Source organism: Hypanus sabinus, unplaced genomic scaffold (assembly GCF_030144855.1).
Source record: "Hypanus sabinus isolate sHypSab1 unplaced genomic scaffold, sHypSab1.hap1 H_2, whole genome shotgun sequence".
Classification (NCBI taxonomy): domain Eukaryota; kingdom Metazoa; phylum Chordata; class Chondrichthyes; order Myliobatiformes; family Dasyatidae; genus Hypanus; species Hypanus sabinus.
Genome location: NW_026779043.1, coordinates 1,405,104 through 1,412,866, shown reverse-complemented (window position 1 = coordinate 1,412,866; position 7,763 = coordinate 1,405,104).

Here is a 7,763-nt window from a genome sequence, read left to right as displayed (position 1 = left end):
TCAGTGTGGAATGTATTGATATGCGAGGGAGATCAGTGTTGAATGTATTGATAGGTGAGGGATATCAGTATGGAATGTATTGATATGCGAGGGAGATCAGTGTGGAATGTATTGATATACTAGGGAGATCAGAGTGGAATGTATTGATATGTGAGGGAGATCAGTGTGGAATGTATTGATATACTAGGGAGATCAGTGTGGAATGTATTGAGATGCGAGGGAGATCAGTGTGGAATGTATTGATATGTGAGGGAGATCAGTGTGGAATGTATTGGTATACTAGGGAGATCAGTGTGGAATGTATTGATATGTGAGGGAGGGAGATTAGTGTGGAATGTATTGATATGCGAGGGAGATCAGTGTGGAATGTATTGGTATACTAGGGAGATCAGTGTGGAATGTATTGATATGTGAGGGAGATCAGTGTGGAATGTATTGATATGCGAGGGAGATCAGTGTTGAATGTATTGATAGGTGAGGGATATCAGTATGGAATGTATTGATATGCGAGGGAGATCAGTGTGGAATGTATTGATATACTAGGGAGATCAGTGTGGAATGTATTGATATGCGAGGGAGATCAGTGTGGAATGTATTGTTATACTAGGGAGATCAGTGTGGAATGTATTGATATGCGAGGGAGATCAGTGTGGAATGTATTGATATACTAGGGAGATCAGTGTGGAATGTATTGATATGCGAGGGAGATCAGTGTGGAATGTATTGATATGCGAGGGAGATCAGTGTGGAATGTATTGATATACTAGGGAGATCAGTGTGGAATGTATTGATATGTGAGGGAGGGAGATTAGTGTGGAATGTATTGATATGCGAGGGAGATCAGTGTGGAATGTATTGGTATACTAGGGAGATCAGTGTGGAATGTATTGATATGTGAGGGAGGGAGATTAGTGTGGAATGTATTGATATGCGAGGGAGATCAGTGTGGAATGTATTGGTATACTAGGGAGATCAGTGTGGAATGTATTGATATGTGAGGGAGATCAGTGTGGAATGTATTGATATGCGAGGGAGATCAGTGTTGAATGTATTGATAGGTGAGGGATATCAGTATGGAATGTATTGATATGCGAGGGAGATCAGTGTGGAATGTATTGATATACTAGGGAGATCAGTGTGGAATGTATTGATATGTGAGGGAGATCAGTGTGGAATGTATTGATATACTAGGGAGATCAGTGTGGAATGTATTGATATGCGAGGGAGATCAGTGTGGAATGTATTGATATGTGAGGGAGATCAGTGTGGAATGTATTGATATACTAGGGAGATCAGTGTGGAATGTATTGATATGTGAGGGAAATCAGTGTGGAATGTATTGATATACTAGGGAGATCAGTGTGGAATGTATTGATATACTAGGGAGATCAGTGTGGAATGTATTGATATGTGAGGGAGATCAGTGTGGAATGTATTGATATACTAGGGAGATCAGTGTGGAATGTATTGATATGTGAGGGAGATCGGTGTGGAATGTATTGATATGCGAGGGAGATCAGTGTGGAATGTATTGATATACTAGGGAGATCAGTGTGGAATGTATTGATATGTGAGGGAGATCAGTGTGGAATGTATTGATATGCGAGGGAGATCAGTGTTGAATGTATTGATAGGTGAGGGATATCAGTATGGAATGTATTGATATGCGAGGGAGATCAGTGTGGAATGTATTGATATACTAGGGAGATCAGTGTGGAATGTATTGATATGTGAGGGAGATCAGTGTGGAATGTATTGATATACTAGGGAGATCAGTGTGGAATGTATTGATATGCGAGGGAGATCAGTGTGGAATGTATTGATATGTGAGGGAGATCAGTGTGGAATGTATTGATATGTGAGGGAGATCAGTGTGGAATGTATTGATATACTAGGGAGATCAGTGTGGAATGTATTGATATGTGAGGGAAATCAGTGTGGAATGTATTGATATACTAGGGAGATCAGTGTGGAATGTATTGATATACTAGGGAGATCAGTGTGGAATGTATTGATATGTGAGGGAGATCAGTGTGGAATGTATTGATACACTAGGGAGATCAGTGTGGAATGTATTGATATGTGAGGGAGATCGGTGTGGAATGTATTGATATGTGAGGGAGGGAGATTAGTGTGGAATGTATTGATATGCGAGGGAGATCAGTGTGGAATGTATTGAAATACTAGGGAGATCAGTGTGGAATGTATTGATATGTGAGGGAGATCAGTGTGGAATGTATTGATATGTGAGGGAGATCAGTGTGGAATGTATTGATATACTAGGGAGATCAGTGTGGAATGTATTGATATGTGAGGGAGATCAGTGTGGAATGTATTGATATGTGAGGGAGATCGGTGTGGAATGTATTGATATGTGAGGGAGGGAGATTAGTGTGGAATGTATTGATATGCGAGGGAGATCAGTGTGGAATGTATTGATATACTAGGGAGATCAGTGTGGAATGTATTGATATGCGAGGGAGATCAGTGTGGAATGTATTGATATGTGAGGGAGATCAGTGTGGAATGTATTGATATGTGAGGGAGATCAGTGTGGAATGTATTGATATACTACGGAGATCAGTGTGGAATGTATTGATATGTGAGGGAAATCAGTGTGGAATGTATTGATATACTAGGGAGATCAGTGTGGAATGTATTGATATACTAGGGAGATCAGTGTGGAATGTATTGATATGTGAGGGAGATCAGTGTGGAATGTATTGATATGTGAGGGAGATCAGTGTGGAATGTATTGATATACTAGGGAGATCAGTGTGGAATGTATTGATATGTGAGGGAGATCGGTGTGGAATGTATTGATATGTGAGGGAGGGAGATTAGTGTGGAATGTATTGATATGCGAGGGAGATCAGTGTGGAATGTATTGATATGTGAGGGAGATCGGTGTGGAATGTATTGATATGTGAGGGAGGGAGATTAGTGTGGAATGTATTGATATGCGAGGGAGATCAGTATGGAATGTATTGATATACTAGGGAGATCAGTGTGGAATGTATTGATATGTGAGGGAGATCAGTGTGGAATGTATTGATATGCGAGGGAGATCAGTGTGGAATGTATTGATATGTGAGGGAGATCAGTGTGGAATGTATTGATATGCGAGGGAGATCAGTGTTGAATGTATTGATAGGTGAGGGAGATCAGTGTGGCATGTATTGATATGCGAGGGAGATCAGTGTGGAATGTATTGATATGCTATGGAGACCAGTGTGGAATATATTGATATAGAAAGGAGATCAATGTCAACTGTATTGTTATAGAAACATAGAAAACCTACAGCACAGTACAGGCCCTTTGGCCCACAAAGTTGTGCTGAACATGTCCCTACCTTAGAAATTACAAGGCTTACCTATAGACCTCTATTTTTCTAAGTTCCATGTACCTATCCAAAAGTCTCTTAAAAGACCCTGTCGTATCCACCTCCACCACTGTTGCCGGCAGGCCATTCCACGCACTCACCACTCTCTGAGTAAAAAACTTACCCCTAACATCTCCTCTGTACCTACTCCCCAGCACCTCAAACCTGTGTCCTCTTGTGGCAGCCATTTCAGCCCTGGGAAAAAAGCCTCTGACTATCCACACGATCGATGCCTCTCATCATCTTGTACACCTCTATCAGGTCACCCCTCATCCTGCGTCGCTCCAAGGAGAAAAGGCCGAATTCACTCAACCTATTCTCATAAGGCATGCTCCCCAGTCCAGGCACCATCCTTGTAAATCTCCTCTGCACCCTTTCTATGGCTTCCACATCCTTCCTGCAGTGAGGCAACCACAACTGAGCACAGTACTCCGTGGGGTCTAACCAGGGTCCTATATAGCTGCAACATTACATCTCAGCTCCTAAATTCAATTCCACGATTGATGAAGGCCAATACCCCATAAGCCTTCTTTTTTTTTTTTTTTTAATAATTTTTTATTGCATTTTTAAATGATTACAAAGTATGAAAAAACAATGTATATAACCCATACCCCCTCCCCTTAACCCCTCCCCCCTAACTGCCTTCTTAACCACAGAGTCAGCCTGCGCAGCTTCTTTGAGTGTCCTATGGACTCAGACCCCAAGATCCCTCTGATCCTCCACACTGCCAAGAGTCTTACCATTAATACTATATTCTGCCATCATATTTGATCTACCAAAATGGACCACTTCACACTTATCTGGGTTGAACTCCATCTGCCACTTCTCAACCCAGTTTTGCATCCTATCAATGTCCCGCTGTAACCTCTGACAGCCCTCCACACTATCCACAACACCCCCAAACTTTGTGTCCTCAGCAAACTAACTAACCCATCCCTCCACTTCCTCATCCAAGTCATTTATAAAAATCATGCAGAGTATGGGTCCTAGAAGAGATCCGTGAGGCTCTCCACTGGTGACCGACCTCCATGCAGATTATAACCCATCTACAACCACTCTTTGCCTTCTGTGGGCAAGCCAGTTCTGGATACACAAAGCAATGTCCCCTTGGATTGCATGCCTCCTTACTTTCCAAATAAGGCTTGTCTGGGGTACCTTATCAAATGCCTTGCTGAAATCCATATTCACTACATCTACTGCTCTTCCTTCATTAAAGCGTTTAGCCACATCCTCAAAAATTCAATCAGTCTCGTAAGGCACAACAAAGGGATGCTGACTATTCCTAATCATATTATACCTCTCCAAATGTACATAAATCCTGCCTCTCAGGATCTTCTCCATCAACTTACTGTTGTGAGTGAGGAAACAGATTTGTTAGGTCTCACGGACAAGGACTATGGACACACAGTCTTGGTAGTAAAGGATTTTATTTACAGAAGGCAAATGTGGGAAAATGGCAACAGGAGCAACTTGCACTCGCGCACAATTTACAGTAGTGGGATTGGCAATAAAACACACATGGACAATTAATAACGAATGTGGGAAAATCGCGTGGGAACAAAGTACACACACACACACACACACACACACACACGCACACACAATGTCAATATGATATCTGCTCCCCTTGACTATGTGCAGGCATGGCTCTTCTGCTTAGGGACAATACTCACACTCCCAACCCTATCCAATGCACAACTCACCAACAGCAGGCTGGTCCCTTGGAGATAGCAAAGAAGAGAGTAGATCAAGCACACGTGGCTTCCTTTATAGTGCAGCAGGGCTGATGAGTCCAGCCCAGATAATTGACAAGGAAGCCGATGGCTTGGTGCCAGCTGAGTTAAGCTGATTACAAAGACCAATTGCCCGAGGCCAAGTACAAGGCTAATTAAAGGGGCCATTGGTTAGGTGTGCATTAATGGGTGAGGAGGGGTCAAACCTTGATTGACAGGTGGTGTGTCTTTCAACCAGGTAGTGAGCAGTGCTGTCACGTGACAGTCACAACCCCTCCAATAAACTTACCAACTACCAAGTTAAGACTCACTGGTCTATAATTTCCTCTACTCTTTTTTTTCTTGAATAAAGGAAAAAACATCCGCAACCCTCCAATCCTCCGGAACCTCTCCTGTCCCCATTACTGATGCAAAGATAATCACCAGAGGCTTAGTAACCTCCTCCCTCAACTCCCACAGTAGCCTGGGGTACATTTCATCTGGTCCTGGCCACTTATCCAACTTGATGCTTTCCAAAAGCTCCAGCACATCCTCTTTCTTAATATCTACATGCTCAAGCTTTTCAGTCTGCTGCAAGTCATCACTACAATCACCAAGATCCTTTTCCATACTGAATACTGAAGCAAAGTACTTCTGCTATTTCCTCCAGACACTTTCCCACTGTCACACTTGATAGGTCCTATTCTTTCACGACTTATCCTCTTGCTCTTAATATACTTATAGAATGCCTTGGAGTTTTCCTTAATCCTGCCTGCCAAGGCCTTCTCATGGCCCCTTCTGACTCTCCTAATTTCCTTCTTAAGCTCATTCCTATTAGCCTTATAATCTTATAGATCTTTAACATTACCTAGCTCTCTGATCCTTTTGTAAGCTTTTCTTCTTGAGTAGGTTTATTACAGCCTTTGTACACCACAGTTCCTGTATCCTACCATAACGTCCCTGTCTCATTGGAACGTACCTATGCAGAACTTCACACAAATATCCCCTGAATATTTGCCACATTTCTTCCATACTTTTACCTGAGAACATGTTTCCAATTTAAGCTTCCAATTTCCTGCTTGATAACCTCATAATTTCCCTTACTCCAATTAAATGCTTTTCTAACTTGTCTGTTCCTATCTCTCTCCAATGCTATTGTAAAGGAGACAGGATCATGATCACTATCTCCAAAATGCTCTTCCACTGAGAGATCTGACACCTGATCAGATTCATTTCCCAATACCAGATCAAGTACAGCCTCTCCGCTTGTAGGCTTATCTACATATTGTGTCAAGAAACCTTCCTGAACACATCTAACAAACTCCACCCCATCTAAACCCCTTGCTCTTGGGAGATGCCAATCGATATTTGGGAAATTAAAATCTCCCATCATGAGAACTCTATTGTTATTACAACTTTCCAGGATCTGTTTCCTTATCTGTTCCTCGATATCCCTGTTACTATTGGGCGGCCTATAAATAACACCCAGTAAAGTTATTGACCCGTTCCTGTTCCTAACCTCTACCCACAGAGACTCCGTAGACAATCCCTCCATGGCGTCCACCTGTTCTGCATCCGTGACACAATCTCTGATCAACAGTGCCACGCCTCCACCTCTTTTGCCTCCCTCCCTGTCCTTTCTGAAACATCCAAAACCCAGCACCTGAAGTAACCATTCCTGTCCCTGAGCCATCCAAGTCTCTGTAATGGCTGCCACATCATAGCTCCAAGTGCTGATCCACGCTCTAAGCTCATCTGCTTTGTTGACAATACTCCTTGCGTTAAAATAGACACATCTCAAACCTTCGGTCTGAGTACATCCCTTCTCTATCACTCGCCTATCCTCCCTCTCTCACTGTCTACTGTTATGAATGCAGCAGCAATAAATATGAAACTGAAACAGGGTTTAAAACAAATCCTGAGATTTATTAATCTCTGCTCTAAACTTAGAAAAGTAAACAAACAACTAACTTAACTGGAAGTTAACAGTTAGGCAGCTATATCTAACAAACAGTCAAACTTTGAAACTGTTCTTAACGAGTTTTCATCCAGGCATGGACTTAAAATGATAAATTCAAAAGTCCATGTGATTTATACAGTCACTAAGGAGAGACTTCCCCGAAACAACGATTCCTTCGAAGTAACAATGACTCTGTTGATCCCACAGCTGGTAGATACTTTGTTCGAAGAAATCACGAGAAAATAAAAGGAGCTGACCTTTTGACTGGAGGGTGGTCACTGCACAAACCTTCCCAACCTTGCAGGGGTTTAACTCAAATGTGCATGCCACAATTCCTAAATGAAGTCACAAAGGTCTATCATTCCCCAAAATGCTGAACGACATTAACTTTATCCAATCCTTTGAACTCGGATAATTCCGGTAATGCCTTCACTCTCTGATACTGGACTGTAAGGGAAAAAATAAATGTGCAACAAACAAAACTGGTGGAACCTCCACGCCTCTGACCAGCAACAACAACGTTGCACAAAAATAAAAATGAGAACTGCATCACAGATTGTGGGCTTGGTTGAAATACTGTTTGGAACATGCCATTTCGTCACATAACATCACCCCACAGTCATGAGACAATTACATTATCCACTCACAAGACCATTACATCATCCCACTGTCCCGTGTTCAAACGTGAGTATGTAACACTACAAGCTTT